General features: G+C 35.7%; 1 long non-coding RNA gene across 1 annotated transcript in view; it reads right to left on the minus strand.

The window, feature by feature from the left end:
• Window positions 1-394: 394 nt before the first annotated feature.
• Window positions 395-18,963, minus strand: part of LOC121658264 — a 52,012-nt gene continuing 33,443 nt past the window's right edge. Inside the window, exons 4-6 of the long non-coding RNA XR_006013909.1 lie at window positions 9,258-9,469; window positions 6,341-6,395; window positions 395-1,077 (exon numbers count right to left, since the gene is read on the minus strand). This is a non-coding gene — a long non-coding RNA (uncharacterized LOC121658264). The remainder of the gene's footprint in view (window positions 1,078-6,340; window positions 6,396-9,257; window positions 9,470-18,963) is intronic.

The following is an 18,963-nucleotide window of genomic DNA, read 5'->3' on the forward strand; positions in this document are numbered from 1 at the left end:
CCTAATTCCAACATAAAACTCCCATAACACAACTTCAGATCATTTCCTGAGGTTCCATCTCTGGTCACAAGGAAGTTGGAGACTCCAATGAAGTCTCTCCTCAGTCTCCTCTTATCTAAGCTGAACTGACTAAGTCATCTCAGCTGCTCCTCACGGAGCTTCCCCTCAAGCCCTTCACCATCTTTGTAGCTCTCCTTTGGATTCTCTCTAATGGCTTTATATCGATTATATATATTATTTCTATCCATTATAATTATTATTATAATTTTATATTATATTGTTGTGTTCAAAACTGCACACAGGACTTGAGGTGAGGCCACCCCAGTTCAGAGCAGAGCCGGACAATCCCCTCCCTTGCCTGGCAGACGATGCTGTGCCTGATGCCCCCCAGGACACGGTTGGCCCTCCTGGCTGCCAGGGCACCACTGACTCAGATTCAATTTGCCATCGACCAGGATCCTCAGATCTCTCTCCAAAGTGCTGCTCTCCAGCGTCTCATTTCCCAGTTTTTATGCGCATCTACAGTTGACCCTTCCAAGGTGCAGGATCTGGCTTTGCCTTCCTTAAAATACCAATTTCCTATCACCTGCACACTTAGCACTTTTTTGAATCCTGCATCCAAGGCATTTATGAAGATGTCCCTAGTCTGATGTCACCCCATTCACTATAACCCTTTGTGCCTGACCCCTGGGCCAGCTGCTTACCTGTTGCATGTTGTGTTTATCCAGCTGTGCACTGGACATTTTGTCCTGAAAGATCCTGTGAGAGACAGTATCAAAAGCCTTACTGAAATCAAAAATTATCACATCAACTGGCTTCCCTTGATCAGTTGGGTGGGCTACCTTGTTATGAAAGGAAACCAGGTTTGATAAGCAGGACTTCCCCCTCATAAACCCGTACTGGCTGTGACTGATGACTGCAATGTTTTTCACTAACTCCCAGAATGACCTCCTCCACGATTTTCCAGGCACTGAAGTGAGACTTAGCAAGCAGCTACAGTAGATTCTTTGTGTAGATGCCAACTACATTTTTGCTACCATTTGACTTTTCTCCAAGTGCATCCATTCCATCCAAGCTCTGAAGGGAAAAAGAAAGGAAAAACAAGCCAAAAAAGGGAGATTAGCAGTTTAGTGAAAAAAGATAAATAAACAAAAGGCTGCTGGGTGGGTCCTCCCATTGGCATAGAAAGTTATGATTTATGGAGAATTGTCAAGCTGAAAAAATCAGATATGTTTAATGATTATTATAATTACAATTTTAGTTGCCTTATTTTTAAAACTTGAGAGATCACAAATACATAATTTGCAAAATAATAGAAGTTAGACTGTGCTTATAACAATTTACCAGCAAGCTTTTTACTCCTTAACATACCTCCTAATGAGCAATGCATTCGTCTCTTATAGCTTAAATGCAACAAATGTAAAGAATCTAAACCAGGCATCATTGCCATTCTCTTAGAGAAACTGTCATGCCAAGGAAAAACCCAAACCCCAAAATGAATTTTTTTAAAAGAAAAATTGCACACTTCTAATGCCATTCAAAGTTCTAGAGATGAAGTGCACCTAGATGTATAAATATGCACGTATGTGTGTATGTGTATATATATATGTAGATGTACAAGTATAAACACACCCATACACATATATACTTACGCAGTTCTATTCAGATGCAAAGTATCCAGTGAATGAGACCTTTATGCAATATGCATGCACCTCAACAAAAGGCATGTAAATCATGTCCTCACAGAGCATAGACTGAGTGTTCCACTGCATCCCTCACCCCACCCCTTTATCATTCCTAGAAAATCAGAGAAAGAGATCTAAAAACCATAACTGAAACTGAGTGTTCAATTACCGGCTGCAAAAGAACAGTTTATAAATATCTTCCATGAGTGGTGGTTTAAAGATGCTGGTTCAATGAACTCCCTGGATCCTGTAATCCCTTTTTTAATCTCTGTTACTCACTTACTGCTTTTGAAAGACTCAAAGTAGCATTCAATATTCTTATTATAGATCAACATTACAACAAGACAAGTTGGGAGAAATAAAGATTAGCAAAAACTTTTTTTTTTTTGGTCCGAAGTGGCACATTTTGGGTGGTATTCAAGCTAAGACTCCATCACAAATTCTAGTTGCAATCTCTTAATACAACATAATTAGAGGATCTTCCTAATCTGGAAAACTAAATCACATAAATGGATTACAGACCAGTTTTCAGATGACCAAAAGAAAAAAAAAAAAAGGTTCCCACAAAGAGAGTAAAAGCTGTCAGATAGTTAAAACGCAGCAAACCAAACCACAGTTCTTGAATTATCACCTTTACTCTCTCACCAAAGTAAACTAATTACTGGTTTAGATGTTTTAAATATCAGATTCCTCTAAGCCCTCTTTGCACCTATTAAAATTTACACCCTACACTGTAGAAATTTTAGCAAACAAAAGTATCACAAAGCATTTTTTTCCACTAATCCTTGGATAAATATAATAATTGTAAAGCTGACGCTTACTGTGGTAAGGGATTCTCAGGAACTTCACTAGTCTGTCTCTCAGACTATTGTCCAAATAATGGAAAAATCTGGGCTGAATAAAATCAGGACTTTTTTAATGTTGTTATGCTCATGACAGTTATTCAACTATTAAATTTCCATTAAGAATTCAAGTGTGCATCACAGTAAAGGGAAAACTCTTTCCTGAAATGTGTAATGACTTATAACCATGAAGATTGTTTGTTTTTCTAAATCTATCTGCTAACAATGTAGATCATAAGAATGCATATCTACTCTAAAAACTATTTTCTAATCACTTCAAAAATATTTTGTATACTTAGCATACTAAACCTAAAAGAATTAATCTCAGACGTTCAAGAGTGAATTAACCACCTGCATAATTTTTTGAAGGACATGTTTAATAAAATTCTAACCCACTATGTGCCTTTTTTAATTATCCTGCACTAACAAGATATTTTTTCTTTTTTTAAACACTTTGTATGATACCTGTAATAATAATAAGCATCAAAATATCATACCTTTATTTTGTTTATTTTTAAATAGAAAGAGCCATTTACACATATAAAAATATAGTTTTGCCCCAAGTGAAGACATTAACGAACTGAGTACATCAATACAGAAGGAAAACAATCAGGGAGAGACAGAGGCATTAGATTTCAAAACATACAGCAACACACAGAAAAGCTATGACAAAACAGAGAAAAAGAACACAGCATATCAATCATTGTTTTACTAAAGTTCATATGGGTAACTTTAAAAATAAGGAAACTTGTTGAAAAATAAACGACCAGGAAAGCTAAAAAATTAAGTACTCACAGAAAGCATAAAATCCCTGAAAGTGATGATACTGGAGGCACAGCATGCAATTAAAAATTTGAGAAAGAGTGGAAGCTGATTTAGATACACATGGGATTTGCTATGACTAGCAGATTTTCCCCCATGTTTTTCACGCTCTAAGCAGACTATAGGAACTTATAATGGTTTGCAAGATCTACCTCCCAGGAACCCAGCTGCAGCTGTTCTTGACTGCATACCTATTTCATTATAATATGAACTTTGGAAGGAAGGATGAAATATCATATCAGCGCAAAAACAGTGGTACATGTAAAAGGAAGGCTCTCCCATGAAAGAAGACACTAGGCAAAAGAGATCACACTCACTTCTCAAGTATGAACTCTTTTAACCTTTCCCACCTTTTCTTAGAAGCAAGGAACCTGTGTCTTTAGAGCAGAGGCTCAAATTATTCACAATATGAATCATGCTTACCCTTCCTCTCTGAATCATCACAAAATTTTTTATGTGCTTATTTTTACAGATATCACTTGCTTACAGTGCTTCAGCTCATTTTAACACATACTTACAGAAAAACTGCTATGGGGGAACAATTCTGAAGACATAATGAGGAATTAGTGATCCTGAGGTATATGCTGACCCAGCTAAGCCTCCCCAGCTAGTACCCATATGTCATTCTAAGTGGCAGCTGAATGACCCTGTCCTGTCATGGTAGCTTGCAGGTGTTACAGGAGGATGTACAGATGTTACAGGAGGATGTACAGATGGTCCTCTCTGATGTTCTAACATGTATCATATGTCCTTCGTGGACATTTCACACTTTTTAGATCATAAATTAATGGTTTTATTGTGAGGAAACAGACCATTTTTAACTAATAAATTTAATGGTGAGGAAGAAAATTATAAAAGCATGGCACGTGGTGAGGTATATAGAACCTCACCACGGACAGAAATTCTGTGCAGCAGGTTATGGACATCTTGAAGAGGTCTGTCTGATGCTGACATGCCTCAGGGGTTCCTGGCATCAGAATTGACATAGGATTAACTCATTAATATCACTTTCTAATTATTCAGTAAATAGCATTAACCACTTTTAAGTTTGAATCATTTTTCTTATCAAGACCCAGAAAAAACAAGTATGAAAGAACTGTAAAAAACATGACACTGTACTTAAGCACAAAGGAACAAATCTCCTGTTCAGTCAATGACAGAAAACAGACACTGTAAAAACTGGATTGCTTTCATGGCCTCCATCAGTGACTTTGCAACTCACATTTTTATGAGATGGGAAGTACTAACAATATCTAATATTTAGTCCAATCCAATTTTTAACTTTACTATTGCATGCTTCACAGCAGTGATTCCTCTTTTTCCTGCCAGATTGAGACTCTGTTCCTGTAAGGTGAAGTACATGCCCAATACCTTCCCATCTCCCAGTATTTGTTTCTTCCTCAGCCTTTTAGCCATCAAACTCTAGTGGACATAAAAGGGAAGTAAAAGGATAATAAAAGAAGTATAAGTTTTCTTTTATGAAGCAGAACACTGCCAGTACAAAGCTAAACTTATAAAAGGAAGGCTATAAAAAGCAAAAGTAGAACAAATAAACCTACCAAAAAAAAAAAGGAGCCTCATTTCCATGACAACAGAAACACATCATTAAGGGCCACTAAACATCAGAAGAACTTTTTTCTCTAACAGAGAGCACATTAACTATATTTTTGTTTTTAAGCAGAAAAGTTCTTCCTCTGGAGTCTTCCCATAAACAAACTGATAAGGGAACACAAGGAAAATGGCTACTCATGATATGTAAGAAAAAAAGCCTCACTAAATGGTACCTGAAAGAAAGAAAGAGAGTTATTGTGTGCAATGCTGAACATATTATCTCCCAGAAGTCAAAAAATTATTTATAAGACTATCACAAAGCTACAAAATTCTCACATACGCATTCTATTTGACTTTATGAAGTTCATTTACAAAACAAGTCCATATAATTTTGCTCTTAAGAGACTGCTGTACATTGTTATTTATATATATATGTGTGTGTGTGTGTGTGTGTGTATATATATATAAAATTCTTTCTTCTTTGGTGATTATATGTAAGCAGCCACAACCTTTTCATGGCAGCCTCAATATTTTACGCATTTATTTAAGCACACACTTATGCTATAAAGATGGAAACAGAATCAGGCTCTCCTAACAAGCAAAATATACCAATCTATCACTATAACTGTATTTATACTGTTCCTTTATAGAGATCCCTGTTCTGAGCAAAATTATCATTTTAGCTTTACCTATTGAAACACATGATCCCTTACTTAACACTTTCTAGAAAAAAAAAAAAAATCAATCAACTTCTTCCTAATGTTATTTCCATCTTGTTCTTCTCCACAGCTTTTCCCAGCTTAACAAAACTCCAGAATTTCAGCTATATATCAGGTTCATTAGCTGGACAACATCACCAGGACCCAAGCTGTCTGCTATATCTTTCTAGTACCACAGCTTTTGTCTGTATTTCAAAAATAAAATTCACTTCTTCAGCTACTCTAAAATACTAATAAGTGATCATAAAATGAAGACATTTTAAAAAAATGCTGGCAGGGTGCACTGCTAAACTTGAAAAATGATGTACTCTAGGTCAGAGTTGTTATCGTGCTCCACTTGACTAGATGATCAATGACTACTTGATACATGACTATTTTCAGAAGCAAACCACCTTATTGCTACATCATTATAATATATTGCTGCATTTGTTTATAAAACTCTGCTCAAGCCCTAACAAAGCATCAGAATCATTAGCTAAATATTTTTTAGCTGACTACTTTTTCTATCTAATTAGACAAAAGTCATACCTCTACTTTCCAAATGGACTCTGAACAGGGAGCATAAGCAATGTTACAGCAGAATAAAGACTGAAATAGCCTCCTAACTAAATTATAATTAAGAGATTCAGACAGAGTTAAAGAAAAGAATGTTTGAAACTGATTATTAAGCCAAAATGATTTTGGAACATAATAAAAAGACAACATGTTCAAATCCACATACCATTCCATAAAGACAACCAGGAGATACAGGGCTGCTGGGGAACTGGATCCTCAACCTGAAAAATTGAGCATCTAATAGCACACCAGCTAGAATTTACCATATGAAAATAATTTCTATAGCTGATCCAACACACAGATATACATAAGTCTATTATAACTGTTTCAATGTCTGGATAAACTTTTCAAATCCCTATTTAGATTTTTAAAAATTGATTATTTCACTATTTCTACTTTTTAAAAATATTATTTTGTTTTACATGTATGTGTTTTATTTTTTTACACATATGCAACCAACCTAGTTATAAACCAAGACTAAAGAAACTACAGACCACCTTCTTTACTATCTCATATTTAAAGTGTTTGTGTGAGTGAGTTATGAGAGTTTCTTCAGGGCATTTTTTCTGCTTCACTTTTGTATGGACAGTCTGATATCTGCTTCCTTTTTTTTCCTCTCTAAAACACAGTCCCAATTTTGTTGCCTGACTAGCACAGAGCCTGCAGCTATCTTTACTGAAAAATTGTAAAAACAAGCTATCTGGTGACTCTGAAAAACCTCTTTGTAATGCAGTATTTTGTGAAATGCTCATACCAATGAAATTTTAGTAGCAAACTTCTTTGCTAGCTCTCCAGCTTGCCCTGGTTCCTGGGCAAAACAGTCCTCTCCCTCCATGCTCAATGTCCAGAGTTGTGTTGTTTCTAAGCAATTTTCATTTTCAATAATCTCCTATTGGGCTCAATGACATCCTATTCTGGAAGCTTCTCTCCTGTTTAGGACACCATCATGAACTGTGATGGATGTATGCACTTCATTTTTGTGCTCACCACTTAGTACCTTTAAGCTGTGTTTTTGTGAGTATGGCTGAGCTGCCGAGGATGGGCTATTTGCCTTGCTAATGAGGACAAATGCAAGTTCTTGGGGAGAAAAGGAATTTTTTTGAAAAGCAACTCCTCACCTTCATTTGGAAAAAGCTTACAGAAGGCAGCAAGGAAAACCGAAAAACGGCAGACCTGGGGGAGGAACACACCACACACCATAAACCACACTAACTTTTTCCAGGGAACCTATGAAGGACTGCATTGATTACTACAATCAAGAATGCTGGTGAAAGATATTGGACTAAAAAGTGGAGAGGATAAAAGGATTCATCACCTTAAGATTTAACAGACAAGAGATCTGAATTTCTATTTCAATAGCAACTACATTTCAGTTTTGTCCCAGCAAATGACATATTTAACACTTTAAGAAGTGGTACTCTGGCAGAATCCTGTCAAATGGACAAAACTGGAATACACAATGCAGAGACCTCCCAGTCTCCCACATTCAAGTAAGGCCTGAATTAACACACATTTTCCTCTGCAAGAAGTGGAGAAGGGAATTGGGCTACTGGGGAAAAAAAAACAAAAAACCCCAAAAAACAAAAAACCCCAAACAAAACAAGCAAACAACAACCAAAAAACCAAACAGAACCAACCAAACAAAAAAGCCCACAAAAACTGTAGAATAAATATTTTTAAGACAAATATTTCTGTTTGATTTTATTAAGTATCAAACCAACAAAAACCAAACATTTCAAATATTTTGTATAAGAATTATTTTAATTCTTAGATGATAACAATTTATCATATTTGGCCTCAATTTTCTACTAATAGCATAACACTACGTCTTTTTTTCTACCTGTTACAGAAAAAAGCAATAGCAAATCCTGCAGGTTTATGAATTGGAAAAGAGTCAAGACAAAGATCAAGACATTTGTCTAAGACAGGACACTTGATGTCCTCCCACAAATTTTTCTTAAAGTTTAGATGAAAAGAAATAGAAGACTATACTAGAAAAGATACAGGTTTAACCCGAGACAAAATAAAAAAAATTACAAATGAAGTTTTGGTTCCATCAGCATATTTTTCCCCTATTTGGTCATTTTCTGAAAGGACTGCTAGGGTGGATGACTATCTCCCACAGTCCTGTCATTGCTCTGCTAAATACTTCTTTTCAGCGATATATTCCATTATAATTGTCATATTTTCTGTTATACTTCCACCATGAAGGAAAAGATGTCACTAAAAGTGTCAAAATAGCTTGCAAATACACTGAGAGAGCATTGCCAAAGCTTAGTCAATTGTTACTTTAAGAAACACAACCCTGAAGACGTGTGGTGGGAAGCACTGCTGTGAGGAATGAATAAACATCCTTTCACTCCTTCTGACTGACATCAAGCAGAAATGAGAAAGGGAAGTCAATAGAGGTCACACACAAATGTGAAGAGCTCTGTAGAAACGTCTCTGGATTCTAATCCGGACTGACAGCAATCCTACTCTTTACTAGTGTTATGTATAATGGACACATAACTCCTGCTTCAAAGTCAGAAGAACCCCCTCTTTGAATGTTTTAAAGACAAAATTAGTAGGCCTCATTCAAGCCTCCTGAACCAAAGTACACAAGAATCAACAATCTACTTGGGCAAGTAGTAGTTCAAGACAACATGCTAAAAAAATACAGCAAAAATTCCCCAAAGTAAATTGAATTATTTATGCAATTCTGAGAGAATTAGCACATCTATTATATGTATGACCTTAGGGAAGTTATTAATATTAATATTAATGCATACATTTATATTGTTGAGACATTGTAATATGTGGATCACAAAGAAACGGAAGGCAACCTTCCACCAAGTGGAAAAATTGTTTTCTATAGATGTTTCCTTGGCTTAGATATTTAATTTAACTGTGGTTGATATAATCACTTTCACAATATCAATTAGATGTGTATTTATCTATTTCTAAAGCTGATTTTTTCATGCCTTTTCTGTTGTAAAATTGCACAGATATTAATTCTTTTATCCATATCCTTCCCCTGTTAAGCATACATGTCAGACCTCAAGGTTAATTTCTGCAACAGAAATTTAAGCATCATTTATTACCTGGTATAATTTTTCTCTATTAGCCCTTGGAGAAGAACACAGCCACCAATCCAGAGAGTAAGAGGTAAGATTTCCAAAACAGCACCTAGGTATTGCTGCAGAGCCCTTAAAATGGATAGAAAAGTACTGCATCCTCTTGGGTCTCAGAACAGGATAGGTCTCCAGGCCCTTCCCCACTAGAGCTGGAGAAAGCAACAGCAAAAGTGATCCTCCTGAAGAAAGAACAAAGGCATCATTGCAAAAGTAACATTTCCAGGGACTTCTAAACTATCTTTTGGTGGTGTCCTATGGTGATATAAGTCTTGTGCAATGGGGAGAAAAATAATGGGTAACAGATCAAACAAGAGACAATTCACATTTGAGGAATATGGTCGAAATATTTAGAATTACCATGAAGTCTCTTTCCGATGGGTACTGCAGAACAATGCAGAACAATGCACCATAACATAGTCCTGTTACTGCAAACCCTCTACTGCTACTGCAGACCAAGATATTAAAAGCCAAAACACACATGGCTGGGCTTGAATGGCAGAGACCCCAGTGTTGTAGAGGCTCACACACTGTACAGCTTATGTGTTGAAGTCCCACAGGTTTTACCTTTTGAGATTTCAAATTTTCAACCATACATACAAAGCAGTCAAAATCGACACAGTAACCAAAGGTGAAGTCTTGGCTCTGACAAAATCCTGAGACAGGATTCCAATATACTAGTCATGTCAACTATTTTCAACTCATAACAGTTGTACAGCATGTATGCAGAGTAGACTAATAAAATATTGACAAACCTCAACTTTTTAAGATTTGAAAAGCATCAGGGTTTTCCTGATGTGTAATCTATCCCACTTACGAATACCCATTCATGGGGGCTGCATCATTGCAAAGTCAGAGAGCCAGCGCAACAGCCACTAGGAAGTTGTCCCAACACAAGACTATGTGTATCATTAAAGCTGTGCCTGGTCAAACATTGGCCTGAAAAAACAATTTCAACTTTCAGCCCTATGTTATATTGATGAGACTAAACAGCTTTCTAGTGTCAAGTTCTTCCTTATTGTATCGTACTACAGAATGTGACCATCTCAGAACTTTTCTTTTAGGCTAAAAGGTGCACTGCATTCTCTGGGTGTTTCATTCAGTGATTTTAAATTTTGTTCCAGATCTCTGGAAAAAACTGTAAACAGTTTATAATCAATTCCCTAAGTGTGCCACTTAAAATACACTATATAGGTGCCTATATACCCTTTAAAATGAATTTGGGAGCCATCAACCAACTTCTATTCTATAGTACATAATTTTAAAATTGTATGACATTTTTAAGGACACTGATTTCCAACATCGCCTGTCTGCATTTAAATAAATCATTACATTAATTTTGTCGAGCAAGATCTACTTTCCTTTAACCCCACTTGACTGCATTAATTATTTTTGGTTCTTTCAGTTTCTGATTAATGAAGTTCCATAAGAAATATTTAATCTCTTGACTGAGTTCAGTCATACTGATAAGAATATAAATATTTATTTCACCCCATTCTTTTTCAATATTAGAACTCTTATGCCAAGAAACTACTACAAGGGTTTTTTTAGAAACCTAACAAAGTTGGTTCTTAAAACTAAAAGGCTTTTGCAGACTTTTTGTTCTTATACCGCTCCAGGATAAGAGAGAAGTGAAAAAAGGCACATAAATAGAATGCATATTTTGACAGTTAGGAGGGTATCAAAGTATTGCTTCTTCCAAACATGGAGAATGGGACTAGAATCATAGAACGAATCCATAAAGCTGAAAATTATTAATAGGATTTTAAAAAAGCACATCATTTGCTGAGACTACTCAAACATCAGCTAAAAGATACAGTTTTGATAGTATATGAAATAGATAGAAGGCAAAGTGTTGGACTTTCAGAGATATCTGACTACACAAAATATAGCATAATCTCTGACACTAACCCTGCTGCCAACCAATATTTATAAACTAGGATCTACTCCAGCATTTGGAAGCTGCACATATTTCATGACCAGTTCACTTAGCAAAATTCACAGAATCACAGAATGGGTAATGGTGGAAGGGATCACAGGGGGTCATCTGGTTCAACCTTCCTGCTTAAGCAGGGCCATCCTAGAACACATTGCACAGGATTTTGTCCAGATGGTTCTGTGATGTCCCCAGTGAGGGAGACTCCACAACCTCTCTGGACAATCTGTTCCAGTGCTCAGTCACCTGCACAGAAAAGTTCTCGCTCATGTTCAGGTGGAACTTCCTGTGCATCATCTTCTGCCTGTTGCCTCTTGTCCTATTGCTCAGCACCACCAAGGAGAGCCTGGATCCATCCCCTGACACCCTCCCTTCAGATACTGACAGATATTGATGAGGTCTCCTCGCAGTTCTCTCAAGAATTCTTAAGGCTGAACAGGTCCAGCTCCCTCAGCCTTTTCTTACCAGAGAGATGCTCCAGTCCCCCAATCATCTTTGCCATCCTTCACTGTACCCACTCCTGAATTTCTATGTCTCTCTTGTACTGAGAAGCCCAGAGCTGGACACAGCACTCCAGATTTGGTCTCACTAGGGCTGCAATTACTCATCCTGACAATTTAAGTTCAACATGTAGAAATCAGCCTTGAAGTATCAAGGTATTTAAAGCACATCTGTATTTTCAAGTGTATGGTCAGGCAAATTGTTTCTGGTGGAACCATTCAATTCATAAAATTCACATTATCTTACTGAGTTGAAGACATAATGGAGAGAAAAATAGCTTTTTCTGCGAGCATTCTCTTGAATTAATAATGTAATAAAAGCTGTTCTTGATAATGATAAAAAAATTTAAATGACATACACACCTAGTATTATCTGCAACAGTAAAAACTATTTAAACAATACACACATTAGAAATAAATTAATTTTGAGAATTGATCTCATAAAACTGAGAGTCTTTGGGGATTTGGATTTAAATTTCAAAATCACATATACACTATCTCATATTTCTCCAAATAAAATTACATATTAAATTAGAGTAACAGAAAATCCTCTTTTGAAGGAAGTCCAACTTTGTATTATGCAGCTGATACTACCTCAAAGAAGAATGGAAGTAATATTAACATGAAGAAAGTTAAAATTCCAGCAGTAAACACTGATGCCACATATTTAATTCAGTAGTAATGCTGGATGATGAGATCTGCTGATAATTCTGAGAATGTAGGTACTATGAATAGAAACACTATGGAAATTCCATGTCTTGAAGTGTTACAGTGTTATTTTATCCTAATAAATTAGCATGTTAGTGAAAGAGGCCATGTGATTAATATGCAATATTCTGCTAAGTGAGCTCTTAATTAGGCTAACAATTTGGAAGACACAGGAAATAAAATAATTAATTTAGCACTTTGTATATGATAAAAATTAAAAGTTAGTGCTATTCATGCACTGAATAAAAGTGAAGCCAGATGGCATAACCTGTGAAAATAGGAGATACAAAATTTTCATTTTCATGAAACTGTAATGTGAGCAGCATCTTGTGTACTGATTAGCAGAACCTGATGATCCCCCTTTCAGTATATGTAACATATGTAACATATGCACTTTAGCATATGTACAACTTTCTATAATAAATATTGATAAAGATACCATACTATTTCTTTGATCTTTTTCCCTGGAAGTTCTTATACAGCATTTGAAGAAGTATACAATCTTGTTAAGTTCCTATACAGCCAGGAATGCTAATTACATGGAAAGTGGAAGCAAACCATAACATTTTTCCAGTTATAATGTGGCACTGCCTAGAAATTCAGTGAAGTAGCACAGACCTGCAGTGTTGTGCACTGTTAAAAGAAAAAATCAGAGACAGGGACCATGTCCCAAAGTACTTTTATTTCAACCATTAAAACAAATGCCCTATCACAAAAAAGCTAAGCAGGGGTCTGGGGCATCAGTGCAACAGAATGGTAAGAAAGGAAGTAACCTTAGAAATGTCTGAAGATTAGTAACAGAGGTTTGATATTCATAACTTTACCATGATACTCAGCCACTTGGTGATCTCAGACTCAGAACAAGTTGGCACTATAACACAAAACTCAGTGCAAGACCAAACCTCAGTCATTTCTGTTACTTTATTTGCATCTCTCTTTGCAAGATAAATTACTGTACTTAATCATTTAATAATTACTACCTGTCCAAATCCTCACTTCTCACCTTCTACACCTTCTGTAAGCATGAAATAAATTATCTGGACTTAAAACACTTGTTATGGTGTTAATTGGAGTTGTTTCACCTCAAGCTACACTCATTTGTGATTTGGTGACAGTTAGCCTAAGAAAAATAACACTGAAATTACAGGCTCCAAATCCATAGCTCCTTATATCTCTATACTAAGTAAAACTACATGAAGAATTTTCTCCTCATAAATTATGGCAAGAATTATACGTCATCTGAATAGATATTTGTCATTCTATTGCCTCTCATAAGGATATTCCCATAACACTCATCACATTGATGTACAAAAATTTGCACTAAAAAGTAGAAGCCAAAAATTTCGATAGGAATCCAAATCACACCCTTATGGTGGAGATGGTTGGAGCATATCTGCAGTAATGAGAAATGTTAGTTATAACTTCTTGGTGTGAATGTTGTGACACACAAGCCCTTAGTCTACTACAGAAAATCTAGAGAATCACATGTTTGGACATTTCTCTCACTGTTGTACCCCTAGGACTTCTGTAAGCTGAACCATAAGGAAAGGTTGAAAAAACATGTAATTTTCTATTAAATGTGTATGATTAGGTTTCAACATCATCATTTCTAAAAATCACAACCGTTATGAAATCAGAATTCCATCTCATGTTTTGAATGCTCTCCTTCAGAAAATATACATTTTCCCATGTTTCTCAAAGCTCAAAAGACCCTCTACTTAGTCACAACATTAAAAAAGCCAAATTATCAAACAAATCTAGATCTAGAGATTTAATTCGTGACAGCAAATTTCAGACTGAAAATTAATACTCATGTTCAAGATAGATGTCAGTGAGCTGCAGTGTAGGAGGCAGATTAATCCACATCATCTGTCTAATAAGGATTACTGACACTATTTCTACAGGCTCCTGCAAATTCTGACCTAAAGGACTATAAAGCAATGAATCAAGACAAATTATGACTGCAATATGAATTGTAGCTTTTTGCAGCTTGTATTTCCTTTTTCACTTCATGCCTTTGGTAAGCTTAAGTATAAGAATAATAGAAAAACCCTTTGCAAAAGTGAAATAAAGCCGCAATACAAAAAAATATTAAAAAGTCATTATGGTTCCAACAACCAATCTGAACCCTAAAGACTCACATCTTTGTTTAGTTATTATCACAGCAATTATACCTTCTAATTCAGTGTGCTCTGTTGTGTTAGCTCCACCAGAGATGATTACTTAATCACTGAATGAGTACATGTTAGTTGGTGTAGTAAAAGATATTATGAGCTGTTTTCAACTGGTTTGCAATGTTAGTTGTGTTTATGTTAATTGTTATTTAAATCCATCTCTAATTGAACAGTTTATTAGACTATTATGAGTAAACCTTGCTTTGGTGGATATATGAAAATAGCATTTTTCAATTAAATTCCAGTGTAAGTTAGATTCTTTAAGTGTCTATCTGCTGATCCACTTCCATTACTGTTTATCAGTACCAGGAAAAACAATCAGCTCACATTCCAATTTCGGTTATATCCATTATATCCCCACATTTTGGAAGCCAAAGTAAGGAGTTGCCTTCAATACATGGTAATGGTCTCACTGTGTTTTAAGATTAACATCATTAACAAATGCCATTTCCCAACCAGAACTTACGAGGTGAAACTTTCTGCCAAATTTATGGTAACTTTTGTTACCATAAGTTAAGGAATACTAATTTCTGCACTATTAAGAGGTCTTAACACGTGTAAGATAATTAGTTATATGGGATGGAGAGTTTAAATTATGTTGTCAGCGTGAACATCCACCTGGAATTATGACACCATTTTTATGTGCACCTTGATGTATCTTCAGGTCTTTAGTTTCCAACTACTTAGTCATTCCAGTACCTAGATTTCTCCTGAAAGTGATCTACAGTTAAAAGACCACCATCTCCCCCCTCATTCACTAGTACTGAAATCTTATTTAGTAGCTTTGCTAAATACAATCCAAAATCTAATGTAGCTAAACTAAAATCTAACCTCATCACCTACCATGCTATTGGATTAAAGACAATGGTGAAAAGCCATAGTTACAATTTCTTTATCCACGCTATTATAGTAAGGCCATCAGCAGGCATTAGTACATCAAGGATATCCACCTCTAGGGCCCAAAACAATTTTGTTACTGTAATTACTGAGAAATTAAGACACAATAACTGGAAGAGAGGAATAGAGGTAACATTAAAAATGGGAAGCAGAACTGTAAAGATTAGATATAGCAAGAAAAATAACACTATTTAAGATTAAATATTGAAAAATAGATTATTATTCAAATGCATGTAACTGTTATATATATTTATAAAATACATATATATATACAAACACACATGTACATATACCATCCAAACAGGTGCATACACAAGTAATGTTCATTCTTTTAATATAAATATTTATTATGAGTAAGTCCAGTGATATAATAAAGAGCAAAGAGTACAGCACTTTTTGGAACCACAAACACAGCTTTTAAAAGCACTAAACGAGCTGAGTAAGAACAGAAGCATACCCTTTATGATCTTAATATTCATTAAGACATTCGCTGCCAAAGAAAATAGGTGAATGATTCCAGAAGACAGAAATATTTTCAAGGTCTATTAATAACTTGATGAATGTTATTCATCTAGCTAATGTCACTCAACTAATTTTCATTCAAGCTGTCACCAGACTAATTGTAAAAAGAAACAGTATAAGCCAAAACTGCATGGCATAATTATTCAGCCGCATGAATCTATGGCAAAATAGCCTATTTTACACAATAGGGCAGGCCTTAAGTATTGAGAATGCATGTAGTATCTACCAGTTTTCTGAAAACAAAATTAATAATAGTGCATTTCAGGATGCTCCACAGAATAACACAAAGGAATTCTATTTGCATGAGAAATCTGTGATTTTTATGTGTTAGTGTTGAATTATGCCATGGTAACATAAAACTACCACACCATACATCCAGTGCCAGGCTTTGGGCATTGAGGATCACTGTGGTTAAGGACAGTGTTATAAAGATGGGGTATTTTATTTCTTTAGATGTACAATATTTGCTTTTATATCTGGCATATACTGTGCAATTCAGCTCTTTTGTATGGGCTATTCACTTAAGAGTTGGAATTGATGATCCTTGTGGGTCCTTTCCAACACAGAATATTCTGTGAAATCTTTGGAATCTGTGGATTCAACTTCTGTGACATCCCCACAGATCATGTCCGAGTTTTAGGTCAGAGTGCAGGTACACATTGTCAGCTTGCCAGATTCAAACTTGTAATAAAGCTATTTTCAGGTCTTTAGAGATCACTTAGTTTGCCCTCGTGCACTATGGGGGGATATACCTGGGTGTTTATCACAGCACCTTATGTCCTCAATAACACAGATCTACCAGGGAGCAGCTGTCCATTTTTGTTCCAGTCACAGTACTTACCTATGGCAATCCAGACTGGTACTATTCTCTTCCTCCACAAGTCTTCTGTCCAAACTGAATACATAACAAAAAAGCGCCTTTTACAGGGGAATTTCACATTTGCAGAACTTAGATTTAGGAAAGATCCCTGGTAAAGAACTGGAACACAGAAGGGGACTGCTTATTGTGTTCTGTATCACTATTACCATGAGAAAAAGGGCATGAAAAGCACTGCCTTTTGGGGGATCATCCCCCCTGACTAAAAAGTTATTACCCACACTTACACTAAGAAAACTTAATGAAGTCCATGGAAGAAGAAAGAAAAAAAGTCATTAAATACTAAGCAGGTCAGTGCAGACTGCCTTTGAAACTCATACTTTAATTAAATCTTGAGAATGCAAATCTCATCTCCAATCAGAAAAAGACTGGACTGACTTTAGCACTGACCAGCATGCAACAATTAAGGTCTAATGCTTACTTCACAGCTTGGCTAAGTAACAGCTGCTTGAACTGCCTCTGTAGACAAAGTGGACTGAATCAACTCCAGACCAAGTGGGCAGGTATATGATAAGAAGTCAGGAGGAAAGAAAGAAAGAATGTCTGAACAATCCAGACTAGTCGAAAAAGTGAATAAAATAAGGAGTAAGAAACATCTCAAAATAAGTCAAATCTCCCCCTTCATAACAGCTTCAGGCAATCTTTTTTGTTAAGCCCTCTTCTGTAAAAGAAGAGTTCAAAGAAAAGGGTGAAAAGAATAATGAATCAGAGAAGCAAATGAAATGAGAAATAGCAGAACAACAGACTTGAAATTTAGGAAAGACAGCTCTTATAAACTAAAATTCCCACTCACGTAACCATTCCAATACCAGGGGGAAATATCACTGGTCTGATGCTTTTATTACATAACCAGATGTAGCTAGAATACCCATTCAGATTATTTCAGTTTGAGATCAGCTTACTTCATAAAAGTTTAAACAATTTCTTGAGTTTCATTATAGCTAAAAGGTTTTTCATGTTACTTGTTTTATTATGCTACAGTAAAGTCCCTAGGGAACTGAAGCAAAAGGTTGTAATTCTGTTTACTGATATGCTTCATATAATGGTCCTAAAAAAACCTGAAATTAATATGCATAGGTAGCAGATAGTGCTTTATTGGTTTGTTCTTCATTTATGCTATATGACTTTAGTAGACTATCTAAGGTAAGACCCCTTGGGGAAAAAAAAGTAAAAAAAAGAAAGATTGAATGGATGGCAGGGGAAGGCTGCTCTTTTCCCAAGGAGAAGCTGAGCATGCTTATGGTGGAGATACTGTGAAGTAGGCAGCAGACAAAGGAGGAAGTAAGAATGACACCAAAGACCTTCAAGCTGCATTTCAAGCAAAGAGAGTAAGATTAGTGCTGAGCAGCATGTGAAGCAGGCAACCAAGTTTCAGGGAACAAACACCCCACATACCAGGCAGGAGTCCACAGACTTCCCTGTAGTTCAGAAAGCCACTGAACTTAAGTAAGGCTCCACAAGCTAGACCACTGTGGGCAGAATTTTACAACTGCCCTCTTTTATTTCTCCTCTCCCTGACATAATCATTTTGAGTTTTCTGTATTTAGGAAGGCAGTAATTCCAATTTTGTTCTTATAAATCCTGGATTTTGTGGATCATTAAAAAAAAAAAAAAACAAAAAAAACCCAAAACCCCATAACTTTACTTCTCTGGGACCCACTAGAGAATAATATTTCCTATTACAATAGTATATTCGATATAAGCTATCATAGCACCACATCAACATAATATTAAGCAAGTATTATAGGTAAGATCTGAAATAAATGCTTAAACAAGAAACTTATTGACTTTTTGAAAATTTATGAGTGCTCCATCAGTAGTAGATATTCAATCATTCCTGAAGAGACACTGCCACACAGAAATAAATCTGTTAATAATTCATACTGAAAATAAGTCAGGTAATAAAATTCTCAGTTCTTATATCTGCACTTGTTATGCAAGTTTTCTTCCCACAAAAGACAAAAGAAATTTATTCAAATAACTGTAAACAGAATTGTATAAAAGAAGTTGCATTCTATCTGTTCACAATAAAGTGTCCAAAAATATTTTCAAATCATGAATA

This window comes from Corvus kubaryi, unplaced genomic scaffold (genome assembly GCF_017639235.1).
Source record: "Corvus kubaryi isolate FWS band 111438036 unplaced genomic scaffold, C.kubaryi_AGA036_p1.0 split3-131, whole genome shotgun sequence".
NCBI lineage: Eukaryota > Metazoa > Chordata > Aves > Passeriformes > Corvidae > Corvus > Corvus kubaryi.